Source organism: Onychostruthus taczanowskii, unplaced genomic scaffold (genome assembly GCF_017590055.1).
Source record: "Onychostruthus taczanowskii isolate IOZ18803 unplaced genomic scaffold, ASM1759005v1 scaffold1, whole genome shotgun sequence".
Classification (NCBI taxonomy): Eukaryota; Metazoa; Chordata; class Aves; order Passeriformes; family Passeridae; genus Onychostruthus; species Onychostruthus taczanowskii.
Window position 1 is genome coordinate 26,693,083 of NW_024496525.1, and position 24,591 is coordinate 26,717,673.

Below are 24,591 nucleotides of genomic sequence, written 5' to 3' on the forward strand. Positions count from 1 at the left end.
ATTTAGTCTCAAACCTATGATCTAGTGGGTGAAAACCACATGCTTTTACAGGGTGTAGCTCAACAAGCATTTCAAATACACTACAAGGAGTACCTTTGAAATACTACTTGTCAGACAGGATTTCCCCATTGAATGGTAATACTATGAAATCTATAGTTTCTGTTCTTTTCACTTGTCTAAACTCTAAACAGCTCTTCAAGTAGATTTTTAATGATTTCTTTTTTTTTTTTTTTTTTTTTTTTTTTTTTTTTTTTTTTTTTTTCTGGAAGAAAATATAGGCATTCTCTGAGAGGCAGCACTTTTTGATTACTTCAAAGACGATGTGCTCCATGAAGACTGGATACGTATTTAAACCATCACAGCTCAAGAAAAGAGCAGATTTAGGGCTGGTATTCAAGAATGTTTTGACTGCTGATTAGAAAAAATATATACAGATTCTAGTATTCTTCAGTATTTCATTTATTTACTCATCCGTGATACTTCACGAGAGACAAGCAATAGTATGTGATAGGAAACAATTGCAAAAATATTGATAGCGCCTGAAAGGAAAGCAAATAAAGGACACACGTAGATGGCAGAGGAAAGCTGCGGAGGGTCTTCCCGGGGAGATGCTCCGGGGCGAGCTGCCGGCGGCCGGGCGAGCGGCGGGGCCACCCAGGAGATGGTGCTGTTGGACCGTGGAAGCGGCACAGCCCTGACCCAGAAGCATCTTTCAATGCGGTCCTCCCTGTTTTCCATCTGTGTTGCATTTTACTCTTTGGGGTTTTCTTTTGGGAGAAAAAGGCGTCGGTGTTAAGCAGGCGCGTAGCGCGATGCCGCCCCGCGCCAGCCAGCCCTGCGCCCTCGCTGGAGATGACGGCAGTGCTTGAGGACGATGTTTTCCGCCGGGACCGCGCGGCTGGCGAGATGGTAACGCCGAGGCGGGGAGCAGCTTCACAGCTCACTGCCCTCCCCGGAGCCACCGCCTGAGCAGCGCTGTGCCCCGGCCGGGCGCCCTCGGCCCCGCTGCCTCGCCTGGGGAGCAGCACGCCCGCTCCGGGGGCTCCTCGGGGACCCGCCGGCTTCCCTGCCGGCTTCCCTGCGCCATCCTCGGGCAGCCCGTCCCGCACACGTGCCGTGCCAAGGTAAGCGGCAGGGCGAGGGGCAGCCCCGGCACCCCGGGCCCAGCCCGGCGCACGAGGCACCGGGCACCTGTGGGGCCTGTGGGCGCCCGGGCTGCGGGCGGCTCTGGGGGGAAGATCGGAGGTGGCAAAGGGGAATCTGGGGCTCTTTCCGTCCGGAGTATCTCAGCAGAGCAGGAGGTCAGAGGGTTGCAGTGATATTTTCTGTCAATTTACTGTTTTATTAGCATCCTCTCTCATCTCGTTTGGTTCAGAGGCTTCAAACCTGGCCAGAAAAGATCGGCAGGAGCTGGAACAGGTTAGTGGATGCTCTGGGAGTAGCTGTAGCAACGTGAAGGCACCAGACTGGGTACTTAAGGAATATTTAATGGAAGGGAACATCAAGGGCCTTTCCCCTAGTTGCAGGAGTGCTTCTGTCTCTGAGGATGTCTGCATGTGTAACCAGGCAGTGACCAGGGTTTTAGATGAGATATAAATCTAATTCCCCACTTCTCCAGCCTGAGGTCTTTTTTACCTGAATGGGTATAACTGAAATAAGATCTTTCTACGTGAAGGCAGAGATGCCAAAAGCAAACCTCCTGCAGGCACCTGGGTGGGTTACACGGCCTCCCTAATTGCAGCCACCATGTGAGTGAACCATTTTGAGTTTGTGGCACCCATTTCTCTGTGGCTGAAGTGAGCATGGCCAGTGGTGGAGGTGAAGTGGCTGGTGAGGAAGGAGCCATCAGACAGAGGATGGCCTAAGCTCCTTTGGAGTAGAACCACTGGGGAGACCAGTGGTAGAATGACTTGAGGATTATGTCTGTGGTGCTGCATTTTAGTCCTCTCTTTCTAAATCATTAACAGCAATTCAATAGCCAGTGCTAGGATTCTATTTTTTTTTCCTTAACAATGAATGATTCAAAGCTCAGCTGACATTTTGTGGGGGCTTTTGCTACATGAGTAATACTTTGGCATGAGCTGGGTAGGGAAGAAATCTGCTGTCCAGCCATGTTTAGGTGTGTCAGCAGAAGGAAACCGGAAGAAAATACTAAAGAACAACAATTCAGGAAGGAGTTTAACCAGCCCAAAGCAAGCCTGTTCAAATTCCTTTGCTCTTCATGTGAACTTGAGGTACAGTTCAGCTCACTCTGCCAAACTGTCAAGTTTTCAGGCAGGAGCTGGATGTGCTTTGGATGTGAGGAGTGAGTGCTCTGAGCAGGATATGGCTCTGGGCTCAGCCACAACTTTAACATCATCCCTAACATCTCTGTCTCAAAAAGATAAGCTCTTCCTACATACTGAAGAGGAGTCTCAGCAGGCACCAGACACTAAGTTACACACTTTGTTTTAGGGACCATTTTGCACTGAGCTCACGGATGAAATGAAGTGCTTAGGATCAGCACACTGACTCAAACCTAGGAGACCTCTCTGCTCTGAGACCCCAAACCACCAAACTATAGTGCCAGGCCTCCTTTTGCCCCAGAAGCTCTGCAGCTCTTTCTGAGCCAGGAACCCTGTCCCAACAAGTGGAATGGTGTGCCCTCTTCCCCCGTAGTTCCCTGCCAGGTAGCTGAGTGCTTCATTAGAGATGGGCAATGATGGCTTGACCTCCCTGCCAGGCAGCCTTTCCATGTCTGGAAGAAAATACTCTTATCATTGCACTGTTCCAGACAGGCAGTTTCCAACACCATGTCGCTTCTGATATGGATTACACACCCCAGGTTTGCCAGATGCTATCCAATTACTGCCTTCAGAAAGTGTTAAAAAAGGGGTAGGTGCCTGTTTTTCCAGTTTGGGCCAGAGCCATAAGTCAGTATGAAATTTCAGATCAAAATGCCACCTTATAAAGTGCCTACATCCTATATCCTGATTTTTGGTTCTTAATCAGTATGCAGAAAGGAATTCAAGACAAGATTGCATCTGTAGCTGCTAGCAGACATATTAATGTAATACAGTCCTGCAGCTTAGTGGGAAATAAGTACAAAAAATGTTTGAAATTTCAGAGCATCTGGGTTTTGGTTGTGTTGAGAGGATTTGTCACAAAAGCTCCTGAGGGAAGAGTAGAGGAAGATGCCATGAATTCCACTTAAGAACAATAATAGAGTCTGGAGGGCATGCATGTTGCCAAAAACAGTAATACTGGGCAAACAAAGAGGAAATCAGTACAACTGAGTGTCAGGGAACCCTTCCAAATCTGAAAATCGAACCTTAGCTTTCCAATACATTTGTTTATTAATTAGTGTAAAGACTAGATGAAAGGGAAATAAAAAGGAAGTATGGTGCCCTGCAAAATACTAGAGTTATAGAATAAGTGTGCTTCAGGTGTGTCAGTCAGAAGAGTTAGAATAATTAACTGCTAGTTCAGAAACTGGATCACTGAAAATTAAAGGCAGAAATTAAAGAAGATAAGGACATTGCTGAGAATCTAAGTGATTTGTTTGCAGTGCTCTTCAGCACAGAGAATATCAGATTGATACCTACTGGGACTTGCTCCTTTCTGGTAATCAAGATGTGTCAGAAGGAAAAGCTGGAACAAATCGATAATTTAAAAAGCAGCAAATCATCAGCTCCAGATGGTATATTGAAAAGTTTTGAAGGAGCTTAGTATGAAATAGCTGATCTGCAGCAAAAATATGCCTTCCTTAATTAAAAACAACTATTTTGCCGGAGAAGTGGAAGGTAACAGTTGTACCCAGAGTTGAAAACAGGATTGAGATAATTTGAGAAAGCACACTCTCTATACCCAGATATACACTTCTGTTTTATAAGCTGGTTGAAGAGAGAATATAAAGTAGGGAAAAAAAAAAAGAAAAAGAAAAAGGATAGTCTCTAAAGAGGAAAGTTTCTGCAGGAAAGAGTCATGCCTCATCATGAATCTGTTTTAACTCCAACAGGGACGCGCTCAAATAAGGCAAATAAGAAGGAACCACTGTGATTTAGATAAACCTTAAAGGACCTTTGGCCTAGGCAGGATACTGTGAAACAAAGAGAGGGGATCTTGCTGCAAATCTCTTATCTGATGAGACTGTGCTGGGCTGCATGTCCAAAGGAGCCCTGACCACCCATGACATCTCCATGCTGCATCAGGCCTGTGACTTGTTCCTGCTCTGTAAGAGTGTTATCCCACCCATGTGATGCCAAATCCTGCTCCCAGCTGTCCTGGGAGGTGAGAAACCAATGAAGGGATGAGTGACCCGTTTCCAGCCTCTGAGAAAGCTGAGCAGAGGTTGTTTCTGCGTGTCTGTCAGGCCCACGGGCCTGAAAAGGTGAACACTGGTGAGAAAGGTTACACACTGCTTTTAAATTTTAAGTCCTACAGAGGATGGAGAGGTTGCTGCGGGGAACTGCAGGAGGCAGAAGCTAGGAGCTGAGGAGCATCAGTGGCAGCTGTGGTGGGAGGCTCTTCCTTCCTTGGTGCATAGCACCAAGGTAGCCTCTTTGTGGTGAAGGCATTCATGGGGAAAGAAAAATATGAACAAAAACATTTAAGATCCTCCTAATTGTTAGGTAAAGGCAGAGGCTGGCTGGCTGAATGCTTTTTACTACTGTCACTCCCTAGAGGCAGGTCTAGTACTATTTTTAAAAAATTAAAGAAGGAATTTGGTTATAGCAAAACAGAAAATCAATACGACAAAGCATCTAATTTCAGAAGAAGAAATAAGAGAGAATGTATTAATTTTCCCTTCCAGTGCTGTGTGTGAATTAATTAGATACAATATCAATGTCAACATTGTTTAACAACAACCCTGTATGTTTATAGAGAATACTCTGGATGCACTGAGAGGAAAATCCATACCTTTCCCCTTAGAGGGAATCCATAAGAATCCATACCTTTACCCTTAAAAGCATAGTTTGTTCCTATCTTAATTTTATGCAAATTGGGACCATTTGTGGACTCCTTATTGTGTTCTTTGTTCCTACATCCTGCTTCAAAGGTATTTCCCTGCTTCTGTTCTGTCAGTGGAGTTGACAAACTGACCATGTCACCATGAAAAAGATCTCAGTAGGATTTTGTGCAATAGCTTAAAAAACCCAAACAACCAACCACCAAATCTTTAACAAGTATTTAATGTTCAGAACCTTTGTTAATACAAATGTGCAATTTTCATCAACTTCAACCAGAGGTTCTTTGCTCTTTTAGGCAGACAACAGAACTACTACATCCTTCTTTCTCATCTGTTTTTGCCTGTCAGTCCTTCTCTCTTTCTTCTGATCTTTTCTATTTATTCTTCCCTCAGTCCTAGGGTCTTCCCTTCCTTGCCTTGCTCTCACAGGTGTGTGAGCCTGCTTTGTCTCATCTTCTTCTATACCTGCTCCTGCCTCCTCACAGCCTTGTCAGCTCACAGCTGTACCAGCTCTGGTGCCCAGCCAGAGTCAATTATGCCAGCAGAACTAATTAGAAGGCACAAGATGCTGTGCCTCATTCTTGAGATTTGTACAGCTGACCATTGCAGAGTGCTCTGATGATTAGGAAATACTGATTTATAGTAACAAAAATTATAACAACAAAAAAATCAAGGGTTTCTGGGCTTCTGGAATAACCCTGCTGTTTTTCTCTTTGGTCTGTTCTGTGCAATTATTTTTGTATTAATAACCTCTAGTACACAGCACTTCTAGGATGTCTCTGGGTTTGGTGGGGAACAGCATCAGCCAAGAAAAGCCTGGAGAAGTGCTGTATTTATGGATAATAAACTAGGCTGTAGATTTTAGAAAGGTTGTGTTTTGCCTTTTCCTTTAAATTTTCTTATGCAGTCACATAAGGGAGGAAATGATGGTGCAGAGGTGCCCAGGACACTTTTAAATTAGCTAATTTAGATGCAAAGTCAGTTTTGCCACGGCAGCATGGAGCAGAGCAGCATGGCTGATTCACTCAGTTCCCCAACAGTCCCGAGGGTCCCACTGCTCAGCTTTTTCAATGCTCTTTTCTGCAAGAAAAGTCTCCCCTCTCTGATGCCATGGGATGCTGTGGCTCATGGCATCACACAGTAATTCAGCTGCTTGATGTGACAGTTTGCTGATATACAGGCTTGTGGGCTTTTCCAGATGCAAGATCCACAGTAGAGTTGAATGGCTAACGCTTCAGGGTCAGTAGGTTTGGGTCCTTTATTTCCATTTATGAAAACACCCATAACAGTCAAAGCTCAAGAGAACTGAGACCCTACAAAAAACCTGAGCCACTTGCACATCAATGCCATCAGCAAATGCTTCTTTGAGCTGGTTTTCATGTCTGAGACTTAGACCAACATGTAGTGATCTTGTTATTTCTACATCAGCAGAATAGCAGACAGCTCTGACATTTCTTCCCTTACCCAAAACTACTTTGGACTAGATAAAACAATAAGATCTCAGTGATGGTTGCCCAGAGCAGTTCTCAGAACCGCTTTATTCATCATTAAGGCAAAGAAAATTGTCCTCAGTCACAGGACTATGGAGTAGGAAATAGAGATTATAGATACAGTCTTGGGGAAAAGTTTTGTATTAATTATTGTTAATGTCTTGTGAACTCCTCTAAAATGTCCAAGTTGTAACTGTTCATCTGGGTTCCACTTAGCAGAAAAATACCTACATATTTTCTGATCATCCTACCAGCATAAGGCAAATTGTAACTATACAGTTTGTGGTTACTTTTTATTAACCCCAACCCCTTCCCACAAGGCTAAAGGATCTTCAGTCTGGTGGGCAAGTTGTTTTTAATTTTTTACCCAAAAAAAAGCTGTAATAGGAGAGTTCAAATCTCATGTTGAGGAGAATTTACTATATAGTTTTCTGTTTGGAGAAGCCAAAGTTAAAAGAAAATTAAATCAAATTTTTCTCAGAAGAGTGATACCATTTTGTCTGGTCAGCTATTGTGAGTTTGTTTTGCTGAACTGCTGAGTTCAGCTGGAACTTTAGGTGCTTGGTCTCTTTGAAAATCAGGCCTGGGGCTTCCAAATCCAGGCAAAGGGCCATGGTGGTTTATATAGTAACTGGCACAGAGGATGAAATACAGCCTCTCTCTTTCAAAGGGATCTTCTCACTTCAAGGTCTTCAGGAACTATGAGTACTGAGCCCTGGCTGTTTAAAGTCCTTTCTGCTTTGAGGTATTCCACCAGGGAGTGCAGTCTCCAAGGTCAGCATAAAATGATGCAGTCCCAAACAGGATACTGCATCTGAGCCCCCTCTAGATTATTATTTGACACATATTTTTTCTTGTGGAGATCATAAAGAGTGTACGATGAAGTCCTACAACATATTTTCTAAAGAGTACTGGGAACTGGTATCCTGAGAATATGACAGGGACCTCTCATAGATAAACCTTGAAGTTTATTAGGTAACTAAATCCATGATTCACTGTAGTGTAGTGGGGTTAATACTTCATTCTGTTCACTGTCTTGCTTTGATTGGAATTTCAAGTGCTAAATCTAATCTGACCACTGTAATTTTTAACTCCTGGTTTTTATATGTCTGCTTCTAGTTGACTATGCTGTGTTGCCATCTTGCTTTTTTTTTGATTTGAATGTGTCCATTTAGATCTTCTGGAAACAAGTTTTCTCTATTCTGGCATGCAGAACTTTCCCAGCAAGTCCCAGAGATTGATTCTGGGAGACTTACTTGGCATTGAGATCACATACTGGAGGATGGTGGTATTGAACTATAATTGGTTTCTCAGAGTTGATTTTCTCCTCTTATTAGTTCACAGAGCAGATGAGTGATTCACTCACTTAACTCTAGATTGGTTCATGAGATTGAAGAGCCTGTCCTTGCACTCATATTTTAAACATCTCCTGCCATTTCTTTATAAACAGCCAGTTGAATGATACTGAATCTGAACCCAAAGTATTTCTTTTCTTTACCACATTGAAGCACAACTCAGAGCATCCAAAGTCTGGTGTAGCTGTTAAGAAAATACTCTGCTCCAAACATGCAGCTTTTGTTGATATGCCCCACTGGAGCTCTGCAAATGTGCATTACCTTTATTGCCATGATAACACAAGTCCATATGCTTTCTGATGAAATTCAAAGAGGCATTTACATTTCTCTTCTGCTTGTAATTAGGGCAGAGCAGACAGGAGGAGACCCTGACCTTTTATATCAGTTTGTACAGGGGCTGTGGTCATGATGCCAGAGCAGGAATTGTGAGACTCTTTAAGCTTTGTTAATGACTTTGCTGGAGATGCTTCCTCCAGGGCTCAGGTTCTGCTCCCCTTATATCAATGACTTAACCTAATTTTTTTAAACAATGAGCTAACATTAATTAACCCACAGAGCAGGGTTTGTCCTCGAGACTGTTTCTGCAGTGCCAGTGACAAGTGACCAGAGGCACTAGGGTTTGCTTGTGCTGTGTGTCCTCCTTGGGAAAATGGGGAGCAAGTGGTGGGATGCACATGCTGAGAAGCACTTTGCTGTGGTGCTGCTGTGTCCCAACCAGTGTGTAACACCTGGGTAGGTTTTAACAGGAGTTAGGCAAACACTGACATCTGCATGGAGTTGTCTACATGTGAAATGGCTGTCTGTGCTTGATTTGTAGTCAATGGTGGTCTGTCAGTCCTGCCAGAGTGGCCCAAAGAGATGTTCAAGCATCAGGGATTCCATTCAATTGCTTAAACATGTCTGGTGTCATTTGAGATGCCTTGGAATAAGTGGGATATCCCCAGAGAGCTGAAGATTTAGCACAGGACTTTTGCTGTCCTGGAAGCTGCAGGCCACACCAGACACCTGCACACAGTGAGGTAGGCTGCTTGAGGGTAGGCTGAAATGCTCTCCAGGGTGTGCTCACTGTATCAGCAAACTCTGCCGGAGATTGCAACCTGCACTCAGCACTTACATGTAGACACCTGGATGGAAGCACCTTCACCTCCAGCTGCACCCAGTCCCTTATGGCTGAAGATACAGGTCTGGCTCCCAGAGACATTTACAGTTAAATATGCAGGTAAGCAGCTCCAGAGGGCAAGGTATTCAGCCTATTTTAATGGCTACTATAGGAGCAAAAGAAGTGCCTTCTGAAAATGCCTTTCATCAAACTGGCTGCAGAGGGACGCTAGGCATGCAGCTGTTTAACTTTCAGGTTAAGAAAGTGAAAAGCACCCCACCTTTAGATGAGATGTAATCCTTTTAACTCCACTGACCCAGAACAGTTTTCTCCAGTTACCTGCAGGAAAGGCCATATGGGAGACACAGTAATGATATCCTGAACCGCAGGAGCATCTTGAATATTTCTGAACTTGGCAAAATGATGTTGACTTAGAGATAGTTGAGCTGGAACTGAGCCATGCACAAGCTAAAAACTTACTGTTTTTTCCTTTTTCTAGATAACATTTTGCACCTTTGCAGCCCAAAAGACCTGTGGAAATGAACATATTTTCTCACTCTATTTCCCTGTGCAATTTGAGTCTTCACCACCTGAGTGGTGTTTTCTTACCCCTTTCTCATATTTTCATTCTTTTTGAAAGATGAAAAGACCACAGTTTCACTTGGGTTGTTCTGGGAGGCATACAAACCATGATGGCTGCTGTGGGATTGATTGGAGAAGTTTAGTGTGGGAGTAATGACATTTTCAAATTAAGGCTGGCTGACCCAGATGCTCTTTATAGAGGTATCTCATTTAAAAGCTTAAGTGAATTATTTGGCCAAAGTTTTAAAAGGAGATGTGAGGGGAAAAACTGGGACAACTAAAAAAGTGCAGCAACAGTGAAAGTCTGAGAAGTGCAAAAGGCTGTGAACAAATCCACAATTCATCGCCCTGGGGACATTTGAAAGTGGAAGTAATTGTAGAAAAGTAAAAGGTAAGTCTTCAATAGATGTTGACTAAGTTAATTCCAGTGGGATTAATTTTACTTACATCAAGAATCCAACTCCTAACCAGTGTGGGTTGATGGGTCTGGTGAGAAGGTAATAGTGTCAACTTGCTATATCATTACACAATATTATTTTGTCTCTATGATTGTCCAAAATCTCATACTTTTTGTCTCTTTTGATTAATTTAGCTTTTTGTCTGTATCTAGGTGGTGTGAATGACTGAAATTTTGAACAGAGTCCTCTTATTTATTCTTGATTTCCATATGGAAAAATACACATTTATATATCAAGTAGAGTCCACAGAGGTATTGGGATGAGCAGATCTTGGCAGTGAACAGTTTCCTCAGGATCACTATTCTGTGCTTAGATCCTTGCAGAGGGGCTTGTGTATTTGTTTGGACTTCTAAGGAGATCAAGCAACAAAAGGACACTGACAATTTGTGTGTGTTTCATGTGATGCCTTGTGGATAAAGATCCTAATTGACCTTGTAATGAAGAGAGGGTCAAAACAGTTGTGATGCCAGGAACAGTTCCAGGGTGCTGCAGTTCAGCATGGGCAGGGGATTTGCACAGGAGACCTGTGGCAAAAGCAGGAACAGAATTGAGATCCCTGGGTCTCATCTCTCCACAAAGACAAGGTTCCCTAGGCAGTCACCTACACACTCCAGGTTTCCCTTCCCACACGCTGGCTGTAGCAGTCAGGAGTGCTGCATAAAGCTATTTTTTCCATGTGCAAACAAACTGCAATGCCATCACTACTCGATCAGCTGGGTTTAGGGCACCACTGCAGCATGAGCCCAGAAGGGAACTCCACTCCACTGGGGCCAGCCAATTGCTGCACTCATGTTCGTTTGAGGAATCCTCTCCTGCTGGATGCCATGTGCTCTTGGGAGAGGCTCTGGCACCCTGTGGTCAGCCATACCTAATGAAGGACCCAGGACTGTGTTCCCTGTCTCTCATTGCCATGACCTGGAGCTTGGAACAGAGCAGAGATTATTTTGCTGGATGAATTGTATGCAGTGTTCTTTGGGGAAACACCTGGGAGGGTATCCCATCCTAGAGAAGCTGCAGTAGGCAAGTGCCCAGAGGAAGGTGACAGGGATACTTTTGGCATCCTGAAGTGGGAGATAACTTAAACAGGTTTTGCAACATAATTGAAAGTGTGATACTTCAAGTGAATTCCTCCATCTGTGTGCCTCCCTCAGCTCAGCTCTCTGTACTTTCTTTTTTCGAACCAGCACCAATATCTCTTACTTGCAAATTTTCATAGGCAAAATTTGATTAAAATGACCGTAAATTAAGGACCTCTGCCTTCACATCCAATTCTACTGCTTCTTGTGATTGTTTGAGTTTATTTTTACCCTCCCTTTGCTCCTCCAGATGCTGTCACAGCTTTAATAAGTCAGTACCAAACTTAGGCAACCTCACCAGTCAGTCATCCTGCCTCAGGGCAGCAGGTGCCTCAGCAGGTGTCATTTGCTGGAAGGAGAGATTTCACTTGGGTTAGGCTGATGGGAAGAACAGCTGATGTTGGCAGTGGGACTAGAGGAAAATGGTCCCATGCATATTGGGGTTGGCTAATGCTGTCAGCAGAAAATGTCCATCTTTTGGAATTCATCCTATAAGTGAACCCACCTTCACTATTAGTTTGGATCATGACAGGAAAAGAAACTCCTATATAGAAGACACTTCTTGTCCTTAGCTTATGTAAGTCAGAGCTATGGCTTCTGGGCTCTCACTGAATGCTTCCTTTTCTCTGTACTTTTCCAGCTCATTTGATTCAGTTTTGAATTGTGGGTTGTTGGAGGTTTTTTAAAGTTTTTTTTGTTTTTTTTTTTGTTTTTTTTTTTTTTTTTTTTAAGATATATTAATTACACAAATGCTTGGTGGAGAGCAATGTTCATGTCAAAAGATTTAAGCCTTGGGTTTAATTTGGATGAATGCTGGAAATTTAGCTCTGAACCAGTGACAGTCTTTGAATATATACATAATAATATCCACCTGAGATTCTGGTCCAAAGCAGGAGCAAGACTTTTATTCTGTTCAGGTTCCTCATCTCTGCTTATCACTATAGCAAATTAGGCCTTTTCAGGTAAGCAACAAGTGGTATGACTAACAACCTTGTAGTGCTTATTCTTTCTTCCCAGCAGTTTCAGTGAGAACAGCCAAGGCCTGGCCATTCCAGCCAAGGATTAAAAAAAAAAAAAAAAAGATATTTTTGAGGACTCATGCAAATTTTAATACAAATTATTTTTGTTTGGGAGTTTGTCTGCTCTTGGCTGACCCAGATTAACCAAGTAGAGGGAGCAAGTTCAGGATTCTTCCCATTCCCCAAAACCACAGGATGAGTGAGAGTCTAGACTAGTATTGAACAACAGAAGTCAGTGTCTGGGAACAAAGTGATCAAATAAGATAAACTGAAGTTATAAATCAGCTGAAGGCATGACAATAACATAGGAATAACACTTTAGTTGTGATAAAATTGTAGAAGTTAAAAGGTTTATGCATTTAGAAATTACGAATTTATGTTTTCTTGCTGTCTTGAATAGGATTTAGAAATGACATTGGACAGGTAAGTGAAACCTGGATTTAGGATTTTGTGTATGATAAAATTAGGTAACTCAGCAGGGATTTTTTCTGACTAATTGGTAGGACTGTAGGTAGAAATGTCTGTGGTATTGTGTGCTGTGTAAGCAAGCATGTCTGCTTACTGCACACGCTCTTCCCCAAAATCGTGTTCTGATACATGTTTGCTGATTCCTGTTCCAACACAGATAAAGTCATGCTGCAATCTCTTGGTAACAGGAGGTCTGGGTGAACTTGGGAATTCTCACCTTATGGTAGAGTTGGAAATATAACCAAAGCAGGGCATTTTTTGCTAGTTGAAGGATTCTGTTTCCAGTGAAAAGAAAGACAAGACAGACACAATGTCACCTTGGTGACTCCATCACACTTGGTCTGAGCACAGGGCTGTAGGTGTCCAGCTGTGCCGTAGTCTGCAGAAACTCTACTTTCACCTCCTAAAGGTGAGCAGAATGGGGAGCTTCTTTTCTTAACCACTCATGATTGAGTACTGTTAGTATTTAATACTTGTATTGAATCTCAGATAATTGCTAAAGTGCTGAACTGCTGTCTCAACTTATCCGCACGCAATTAATAATATTGATCACCCTACACTGACCTTGAGAGTTAATAACTGTTTTTTCCCTTAGTTTCCATTGATGAATGGTGTTTTCTACATGCCAAATTATAATTTTGTCAAGGTGTCAGATCACAGGGTCTGATCCTGCAGACACTGAAATGCAAATAGTGCTTTCTGCAATGTTTTTTTCTTTAGGACCAATAAGAATATTTATGTCTAGGCTGAGAAAAATAAGTACTTTTTTATTTTTACAGGATTTTGCCTGGGGGAAGCCTATACAAATGTTTGTGTAATAGCCGAATTACTCAAATCCTTGTAGGATACCTGCACAAAGATATGAGGCTCCAAAAGTCAGGCCTTATTTTCTCCATCAAATAATTGAGTGGTTCTTTTCTTCATCTAATGATAAAGTATTTCTGTTTTTTCCAAAAAATCCTTTCCGAACGTAAACACCCTGGTTACGACACAGAGAAATAATTGAGGCAATTTATTTGTCTCATCTCATTTGGAGAGACCCTTAGAAGTCTTTTTGCTCTAGGTAATCTGAACAACATCTTTTTCCTGATTACCTTGAACAGACTGAAGAATTTATTTATGGTTATCTTTTACTAATAAGCTCCCCTACTTGCCTAATTCTCATCTTACTAGTATGATCTGATAATGAGTCAACAGTACTGCTCCTGTTTTGTATGACAGTTTTTCTTAGGCTCCTCCTGCGCTATATGTCTTTTTGCTTGTGCTTGGACCTCTGCTGAGGTCCTAACAGAGGGATCAGAACAACTGCAGGCCTGGAAACAGAGAATGTAGCAAAAAAGGTTCTGCTAAAATCTCTGAAATATTTTTATTCCCTGCTGCAGAGAAAATCAAACAGATCTGCAATGTGTGAAGTGGCACTCCCAACCCAAAGCTTGGCAACACTGAGGAAAGCTTTGCAGTACTGTATGATCCGAGAGATATGTAGGGAGGGATTTTGGGGAAAGAAATCTGCCTCCACATCAGTTTTCTCACAGCAGCACCAACACTCATTGGTGGAGCAGTATGAGGGAATGGTGTGTGATAATCTCACTGCTACTTCTGCAGAGCAAATGGAGCACATTGTCCCAGAACAGCCACCACTCAGCACTTCAGCACTGATTTACCTTCCCCACAGTCACATATAACTGCCCCCTTCCTTTGGACAACTGGCATCATCTGAAGACACCTTACCTTTGTAAGAAGCATCTTGACAAACTCTTCTAACACTGCCTCTTCCCTACATTTGTACTCATTCACCTCTCCCCTCACATACATCCTCAGCTGAAGCAGATTATTGCAAAATCCATTTAAAAAACACAGCAGTTTTATACTGAAAGATATCTAGAGGGCAGCAAATCCAGAGGGAAATCTCATCCTTCAGTGCAAACAAAACTTCCTATTTTATCTAATTCCTGAAAAATCAAACACAGAGTTACATAAAGTTTTTTTTTTCTTCTCTTCACAAAGCAGCAAGAATAATAAGGTATCTCTATAAGGTTGAGATATAATCATACCTGGGAGCAAATTTTTAATTTGATTAAAGCTTTCAGTACTGGGCAAAGCCTCTAAGTTCAGGCATGAGTTATGAAGAAACTGCTTGGCCATCCATAATCCCTTCTGAAAGCAAGTGTATTTTTAGAGTACTGCTGTGTGACGTGGCGTTATTAGTGTTAACTATGCTTGTGGTGAAGCATATATTTGATTTGGTATTATGATTGTGTTATTGATTGCAATTTCGTTCTCCTTCATGTTTGGTTCAAATTGTAGTTGGCCAAACAGCAGCTGGGTTCCATTTAACTGGAATGGAATGGCAATGGAAATCAAGGCTTCTGTGACATCTTGCTTTATTGCATACAGCCTTCTTCAGCACAATTTGACACCCTTTGAGAAGTGTTTCTGCAATTACCATTCCTAAATTTCATCACCAACTGTTGATGTGTACAGTAATAGGGATGATGGAAACCCCTGTCTCTTGTCCCTAACGTCTTATGTTTAGCACTTGAGGTTTGGAACTTGGACATCAAGAAGTTACCAGAGTGCTTAAAAAAAAGGAGACAGTTGAAAAATAGCCATGCTAATTGTTTGAGGTTTTAATCAATTTTTGAAACTTTTCACCTTAATTGTATATTAAAAATTGGCATCTGCATGTTGAAAGATGCAAGTAGAGGCAAATTAGTCCAGCTTTTTGTGGCTGCTGTCAGTAACCACAGGGAAAACCACAGGTTCCTTTGAGCACATTTGGGAGTAACAGTGTCTAAATGTCAGAAGGGCCATCTCCCATTCCCTACTTTCTGAAGTTGCACAATGGGGTTAATGAACTGACCTCAGTTGGTCTGATGTTTACTTTTACATTTACTGGTGAAAACTGTGGTATGGAAATGGGTGATTCTTGTGGTCAAGGGGCAACATATTTGCATTGAAATAGGATAGGATGTATACAGGAGAGAGGAAGATTGGGACTGTGGATGGCTTCTTTTTACTGGAGACTATGCCTGAAATTAGAAGGATTTATGTAGTACCTGATAGCATTTATGGCAAAGGCCATACAAGAACACAGGCAATTTCCTGCTAATTGCTTTTCTTATGATGTACAACCCCCCTTTCCTGTCTCATACGTGTGGTGATTTTGCACAGCTAGTATTACATTAGCATTGAAATATCAGGGAATTTTTGTCACTAGAATAACCAGTCCTTACTGACTATCCAGAAGGCATCACCTTCCTTACTATCTCTGCTATCTCTGAACACCTCCGTGTTTACTCAGCAGGAAGGGAAGGTTCCCTTTCTTCCTTCATCTTCACTAGAGTGTTCCTTTTGGCTGGGGTAATAACGTGACCACGGGGTGGTTTTCTCAAGCAGCTCATGTTGTGAGGTGCTGGTTCGCAATGATGCACTGCCAGAGCCAGCTGACCTGCTGCTGTTAAGGGTCATAGAATGGGAAGGGTGAGAAGGGAGCTTAAAGGTCATCCAACTCCAACCCCTCTGCCATGGGGGATCCTGCTGGCCTTCATTTAATAGCAACATATTACTGCCTTTGTTTGTTTGTTTGGTATGGTGTGTACCCTGCCCTATGAGTAGTGGCTGTATCTGAGCCATGAGAGGTTAAACTCTTTTGGACTCCTTTGGTTGCTCAGAAAACTCTCATTGCTCTGGGCTTCATAGATGAAATATAAACACCATTTACATCTACTTAAAATCTGAATTGAACTTGAAATTTCTGTTCAGTCCAGTGGTGAATGTAGCTACTGTTAAATTGCTCCATTAAGTATAAAGCAAAGCTGTGTTTTACTTTTGTAAAATGCTTCTAAGCACTGGTAATGTTCCTTTTTATTGTGTTCCTTTGACTTTATAGAAAACTGAAAACTTTGTCCCAATTAAAAAAAAAAAAAAAAAGAAAAAAAAAAAGGATCAAAATACCCATGGAAGAAACACAAAAGTTCAAAACAGAGAGAGGAAAGGAGGGGCATTACCAGGAAGAATTAAGAGAAGCGACACTGGAGCAACTTGCTCTTTTGCCTTATCCTTTCCAAAGGAGAAAGGTGATCAAAGAGCTTGGTCGAAGAGCCCCACTAAGTAGATTACCTCAACTACTTGTAGAAAAGACTACCAATGCAATCCAGAAAGGCAATTACTTTTTTTTTTTTCCTTCATTCAGATAGAATTTTTCAGCTTCTAACATGGAGTTAATTGCCTCTTTTTTTTCCTCCTTTTTTCTTGTAATGGTCCTTTGCATAGGTTTAGTCATCCTTGAGGGCAGCTGCTCCAAGTATACAGCAATTGCCAGATGATTACCTCTTTAATGTTTTCATTGAGTACTTTGCTGGTTAACCTCCTTAACTGGAGAGCTGCTTATTGTTATTTATGTCTTGTCAGCATAGAGGTTCATTAAGCATCGGTAAATGACATGTTTTCATATCTGCTGACAGTAGAAATGCAATATGATCAATTGCAAATTGACTTCAGTGCAGCAATAGAGTGCATTTAACACACATCAGTGGATCATTTGTACAAGCAGAGCTCGAATTTTTATGGCTGTTTATGTCTCTCTAATACCCAAGTATAAATTCTCCCAAGCCAAGTGATTCTTAGTAAAACCAAATGCAAAACTGTGTCCAACAAGTGACCATGTATCCAGGCTGGATCTCAGCACAGGAAGTTTTTGGATGGCAGGAAGCTGAAAGTGGTGGAACAGCCCTGACTGCCTCAGCTATGCCAGGAGGCACAGATGGGCTGGGACATCTCTTGAGAGCCTTCCCTCCCCTGCCTCAGGCTGCTCCAGGAGCAGCTCCCCAGTGCTTTCCCTTTGCTTGCTGGCTTGTACTGGGTCCTGTCCACACCCCAGGGAAGGTCTGGAGATGGCTTTGTGTCTGTGTGATGCCTAAAAGCTGAGCTGATGGCACCTCTGTGTCCAGGTCCTGTGGGGCAGGGGGTGTCAGTGATGGGGATCAAGAGCTCCCAGTCTCCCAGGTGCCAGTGGCCTTTCAGTGCTCTGCCGCTCACACTCCTGGCAAGGGGGCCATGCTCATGGCAGGCTGGTTCCAAACTGCTGCTTTCTGGTGTTGCTGCAGCAGCAGCTCCTGAGGAAGCTGCTCTGGCTCTTAGTGGCTCAAGCCCATTGTTAAACTGAGCCTTGGGGCTGGAGGGCAGGGCCCTGAAATCTGTCCTGCTGCACAGGGTGGTGGAGCATCCACTGCAAAAGCACTGGCAGGCACTGGGGATCTCCTGGGCTTCCGAGGCCTGGGGTAGTGACCTTCCTTATCAGTGCTTGGATCTCCTCTCCAGGATGAGCTATGACCCCGTGCCAAAGGCAACTAAAAAACCAGTGACTGTAACCCTCCAGGTTGTCTTCTGCCCAAAACTGTCCATTCATTTACATTTGGTGCTTGTCCCTCACTGGAGTATGGGCTCTCTGTCTTGTTTCCTTCTGACCAAAATTTCTAGGAACTATTGATATTTCTGTAGTTCTGAGACTGTTCCTGCCTGTACTAGTGTGCTTGAATCGGAGTATGTCATCTTCACAGACATCTCTGAATTTTTATACCTCTATCTTCAGAAATTTGTCTCAATGGCAGAGGTGAAATTTTCAACTCTGCAGATCCAGGCAGATTATGCAGTGAAGATTTGCATTCAGAGCTAGGAAAAGCATATAGTTATCTTTATTTAAAAAAACAACAACAGCAAAAACAAACAAAACACCAAAAAATAAAAATAAAAAACAAAAAACCCAAAACAACAAAACAACCCAAACCAACCAACCAACCAACCAACCAAAAAACAACAATAACCCAAAAAACCCCACCAACCTCCCCCCACCCCCAACAACAAAACAACTCCATAACCCTAGAAGGAAAAAAAAAAAAAAAAGCTTTTTGAGAAAGGGTTTTCATTACAAAGCATCATCTGGTTTCAATTTAACAGAACACTGTAAAATAAAAGAAAACCATGAATACAGGCAGCAGCCTTGGGAGCATTCAGTGCTGATTTACTATGCCAGGACATATCTCCTGTAGAGTTAGATTATTATTTTTCTCTACTGTTCTGTCACACATTGTTTCATGTCTGAGATTCTTCACTAGTAAATGAGCAAAGGCAGAAAGGATTTACTCACATTAGATCCATTATTTTGTGTACTGGGGAAAAAAAAGGCTTGAGTTGAAATCTCTTTGGAAAGAAAGTAAATTCTTACATTGCTTTAATTGGGGAGCTTTGGCAATTTATAATGTATACATAAGTCAAAACATTTTGACATTCATCTGGAGTATCTGATGCTCAGCTTATGCTTTTCTTCTGTTGGAATATTTGCAATATGCTCATGGTTTTATATGCTACAATAACTTTCTTGTTTTGTCTTATGAAAATGAAATTAAACTTCTGATTGTCTTTTCTGTACAGAAAAGATAGGAGCTTCTGATCTAATCTGTTTGATTAGTGACCGTCCTGAAGAAAACTGTCACCTTCCTTGTTATACTTATTCTCACTAAATATCCACAACCATATTTGCTCATGTGCAGCTGAAGTACTGCTTGTGTTTGCTCCCTGTTGATTGGAACATGTGAAACAGCCTTGTTTTAGCACTATGAATAACAGAATGCTGAATTAATATTATGGCCTCCTTAAAAAATTGCTTTGATGTAAGATTCCAATATCCTTATTTTGTTACAGAGCCATAATACTTGTTTAGCATTCTGTTATTCATGTGCTGAGATGATATTGATGATATTATTAGGAGTCCAGTTATGGAGTTCATGCTGGGGTAGAGTCAGACAAATTAAAGCAAATTTCAGTCCAAGTTTAAGACTATAAGCTGGAGCAGATGGCAGAGTTGGTTATTTCAGTCTTTGTTATCAACATGCTGATTGTCCCTGCACCTTTTTCCTGACTTTGTTGGTTTTTATCACAGTGCAAGGCCAGATCCTGCCCTGGGAAATCTGCAGTGTACTAGCAGCACAGGCTGCTGTGTCTTAATAAGGTGTGTTTAAAAAAAAGAAAAAAAAGAGCACCTATTGGTGACAAAATATGAATTTTTGTTTAAGGAAAGCAATGATATATATACTTGACAAGGGATAGAAAGGTGAAGGAAAATGGGCTAAGAGAGGTTTCAGTGTCTAAGCACATTGTAGTGATTCCACTAAAATCTTGATAATTTAACCAAATTCTGCTTGTGCACACAGTAAATATGAACAACAATTGAAAGGAAAGAAGAAAGAAAGAACAACTGCTCTGTGTGTCTTCAGATACCACATACATTCTTTATAAAATTCATGTGGAGCCATAGTATATAAAATATGGTATGCACTAAGCCAGTAATAACCAAACAATTTGATATCATGTGAAGTTTTACCATTTCTCTTTCATTTCTCAAAATAAATAACATGGTTTTATTTCAAGAACATTGAGCTATTATTTATAGAGAACTATAACTCTGGATGCTGATGCCCACTAACAACACAATGCAGGAAAACAAGATCCCAGAGCTCTTCAAAATGATCTCTTAAAATCTGCTGGAGACATGTTGGGGTCAGGCTTTCTTAGAGGCACTGCAGACTCCATTTCTGCCATCTCTGGCTATCCAAATGGCAGTGCTAGGCTGTAAGACATAGAAATGCTTTTCCTCCAGATTGCCTCAAGATCCCAGGTGCTGTGCAGACAGAGGACATCCTCTGACATCCTCTGCAGAGACCATCATGTCCAGCAAAGGGGTGGGGGCAGAGATGTGTCACTGCCCAGCTTCTGTGTGTGTTCAGACACTGCTGTCCATCCCAGAGCTACAGCCAGAACCACTGGCCCAGCCAGGGGTGCAGGAGGACATGGGGCTGGAGCCAAGCAGAAGGCTGTGTCCTGCTCTGCATAGCTCCTCTGGTTTTGATAGACAGGGATCTGAGTATTAATGTTGCAAAGATGAGGACGAAAATTGACCAGCCGTACCAAAAGGACCAGTATTTCATTAAGGAGGATAGATTTATTGACTGTCTAGACCGAAGCTAGTTTTGTATTCACACTTTAAAACTTTTAATTAAGGTTTACACTTACATTGTCTAGCCATTCCCAGGTTAGTTTTATGAAAACATTAACCTTGACATTTTGACAACTTTTTTCCTTTCATTTAATCTCTCATTTAAAATTGTTTTCATTGTATGTGGTTTAGTGATTCCCTTGGTCTGCTTACACAACCAAGCCCTTTGAAGAGTGACAGCTCAGCGTGCCCAGTGGCAGCTCCCAGCACAGCATTTAATTCTCAGCTCAGCTCAGCAGTGGAGCTCTGCCTCTGTGGCACTGCAGCAGCATCACACTGGGTTTTGCAGGCAGAGAAGTGAAGTTTGCCTCCACACCTGCAGACTGCACCTGTGAAAACCACTCTGTGGTGCCTTCACAGCTTGTGGGACCAGGGGCTGGCAGAGGGTGTGGGGCTCTCCCTCACCTTTGTGCCTTGGCAAGAACTCCTGCTGTTCTTTCTGCCATCACATACACACACACACACACAAGTCCTGTACCTCCCAGGGCGCTCTGTTTCTCCAGAAGATGCTTCAGCTGCTGCAGGAGAGGCCCTAAGCATTTCCCAGTAGCTTCTGTCCTATGCTGGGATTAAGCAGTACAGCATGCAAAGATGCCTGACAGTGCCACATGTTGATTTGGAAAGTTCAGTATTGCTGTATCAGGAAATGCCCCAAATAATCTAAGAACTTACTGCAAGTCAAACCTTTCTGCCCCAGCTCTCTGAAGATATTTAGGCAGAAATGTATGCAAACTGTGTATGTTTACAGTGATGCAGGGAGATGCTGTGAAAGTCCTACAGGAATGTTTCCATGCTCACACCAATAAATAAACCCTTAAATTTTGCTGGTGTATTTCTTCTCAGCTGCTTTTCTCTGCAAAGCTGCTGTGGTTATTAACATATTGGAGCTCACAGGGAATGAGGCAAGACATTTGGGTGTTAATGGCAGCACTTTGATAGACAAGTAGAGAGGGAGGGAAGTTGTCTCTCCCCAGGGAGAGAGGAGAACACATCAACTCTTATGAAAGGAATAACCTTCACCTCTGCATCCCTGCATATCTTTCTTTAAGACTGCATTGTGTTGGGAAAATTCCATTCTAATCCCACTGACTGCATGTGAGAAACTGGTCTTTCAATTTTACTGGAAAAAAGGAAAATGAAGGGTTTTGTTGTTTGAAACAACAGAGAAAAACTGGTAAGATGGCGTAATTCAGACTGAGCTCCTATGGAAGGAAGGATATGTTGCTGAAAGAAATTGCCAGAGAACAGAAATGCCTGCAGAAAAGCAGGAATGTAAATAGTGTGGTTGTGCCCAACCTTTCCTGTAAAAGATTCCTGCATGTCCTCCAGGGAGGACAGGTATCAGAAGCAAGTCAATTTGTCCAGCATTTTGACTGGATAAATTGAGTGCACTCTGGTTGCAGTAGGAGTTCAAGATGAGAGTATTGAGTTGCTTGCTCTTACCAAAGTGACTTTCTAACTCGAGCATGGATCAGAAACTAAACGTTTTACAAAGTAGGACTGCCCAAAATGTGAGAGATTCTGCCTCATGTAAGGCCAAGGGGAAAAGAAGGCTGGGGCTGCATTTTTAATACTGTTTGGGAAGCCAGGTTCCCAAGACAGGCAATGCACATCCTTGTGAGCACGAGGGAACAGTGAGGAGAGTGCGTGACCCCGTGTCACCGTTTCCCTGCTGGAAATGGTGACAACATGTTTATAGTAGGAACACAGTCCCTGCTCCCAGGGTGGGGAGAGGCAACAGGGACCTGAGGAACCAAACAAACACCACTTGTACTCCTCAACAGCAAATACATCTCCCTGTTTGCATGAAGTGAGCATGTGAGGATTAACTGGAAAAGGATAAATGTGGGATTTTGGTATTGGAATTAGGGTTTAGAGAAATCTGATGCAGCAAGTAGTGTATAGGGCTTGACATAAAATAGACCTGGTAATGAAACTGATAGGGGAAACACCCTTGGGAATCCTGGAATAGATCTTCTCATTGATCTGTTCTGCCACTGAGAAAGAAAAATGCAGGTCTACAGATGGACAAGCACTATGTGAGGAAAAAAAAATTAGATTACACTCAGGTGATAATCCCAAATCAAAGGAGTTCAGAAGAAAGAGAAGTGTCTAAGCCTTTCGGTTTGTAACTGAACTTTACAATCATGGATGTTATTCCCTGAGGACATGACTGTATTGATAATTTCAAAAATTAAATTTAAAAGGAAAAAAAAAAACCAACCCAGGGGAACATATACACTGAGTTATCAATAAATTGTTTTCTTTGCCATGCAAAAGAAGGAAAAGACTGCCCCAAAACTTTTTGATTAATTCTGTAGCATCCTAATGTAGTGCTCTGTGTCAGAAATGTAAATATTTTTTTAATCACTCCGAAGGAATGAAATAGGAGGAAAATATTTTTTAAATCACTCTAAAGATGAATCAGTGGTACTGATTTCCACTAACAATTTCTTTATTATTTATTAACAGTTTATTAATATTTGAAAAAGCTAATCTGTTTTCTCACAATAGTTTTCTTTACTAACTTCACCTACATTGGATTGCAAAATTTGACCCAACAAACCACCTTTTCAACACATTTGACCCTCACTGATAAGAACATTGATTTTGTTTTAGGGAACCTGGCCTTCCATTTAAGTCTACAGTATCTGATTCCCTTCTCTGACACAAACCTTATGTATCAGTTTGGGGCCCTCATTTTTTGGGTCTCGTTTTCCTTTTTATAAAATATGACTTTTGGGAAGAGAGTTTCCCAGCTTAATCCTCATAATAGCTGGGATTCTTCTTCTAGTTTACAAGATGGATGTGATTGTTTTCATACAATATCTAAATATCTCTATTAAATTAAACAGTTCTTTGTCTCTCATGGCAGTTAGCTCTTGGATGCTGTACAGACTGCAATTTTCTCCTCTTTCAGCCTGTGTTTTACTGGCAAGACAAGATTTCCAGCCTCCTGTCATGAGAAAATTCTCCTCTGATCCCCTCCATAAGCCCCTCCATGCCTCTCTTTTGATGTGAGCTCTTGTGGGCAGTATTCAGATGGGATTTCTCTCTGTTTTGTATAAGAAGTTCCAGTAAGAAATTTTGCAAAAAAAAAAAAAAAAAAAAAAAAAAAAAAAAAAAAAAAAATTCTGAGCCTGTTCATTTTATAAAAATACACAGGACATGGACATGTACTTGTGGTATTCCAACACCATGTCTGTCAGTCTGTCCTTTACTCCCAACACACAAGGAGGGTCCAGCTGAACAGCTGGACCCTCCTTGTGTGTTGGGAGTAAAGGAGCACAGCCTTTCTTGGGGCACAGCCTAAGTAAAATAAAAAAATCAAACAATATGGAAAAAAAACCCAAAAAACCACCAACCAAAACAAATACCAAAACCAAACCAAAAGTGTGTGTGAGTTGCTGTGTAGCTATTATTTAATAAGAGTGTTAAGCATGAAAACGCTTGCAACCATTCTGCGGTTTGAGCATGGGACACCTTTTTTGCGTTGCTCTCCCCTCTGTCCTTGTCCCCCTGTGCATGTTCTGCTCCCCTGTAGCTGCTGCCTGCAGGAACACACTCAGTAGAGGCAAAGCTGGCCTGCCCTAGGGCTGGAGGGGCAGCCCTTCATGATGAAGCCTCCTGGCAGTGACAAGGGCCAACAGAGGAAAGCAGGTGGCTGCAGGCGAGGAGGGGCAGGGAGAAGGTGCAGCTGGTGTGAAGTGCTGCCCTTCTGCAGGCCCAGCTGTGCTGGGTTGCCTTGGCTGTGCGACTCTGCTCTGTGTCAGGGGACACTGAGGGGTGCACTCAATGCAGTTAGCAGGGAAGAATTTGATAGTTCTGGTCTGGAGCAAACTCCAGTCCCTAAGAGACGGGCGTGACCCACCTTGCTGCTGGTGTGATGTGGGGCTGGGATAAAGGGAAAATGTTAGGGACAGAAGTTATCAGATGGGGGCTTCACAGATGGCTGATACTCCTGGGATTTAACTGAGGATATGCAAAATGCAACAGCTGTGAGCAACTGCACTCAGTCTTTGTGCAAAACTGTTTCACTAAAA

General features: G+C 42.3%; 1 long non-coding RNA gene across 1 annotated transcript in view; it reads left to right on the top strand.

The window, feature by feature from the left end:
- Positions 1-848: 848 nt before the first annotated feature.
- Positions 849-24,591, top strand: part of LOC121333709 — a 159,124-nt gene continuing 135,381 nt past the window's right edge. The window contains exon 1 of the long non-coding RNA XR_005952351.1: positions 849-1,124. This is a non-coding gene — a long non-coding RNA (uncharacterized LOC121333709). The remainder of the gene's footprint in view (positions 1,125-24,591) is intronic.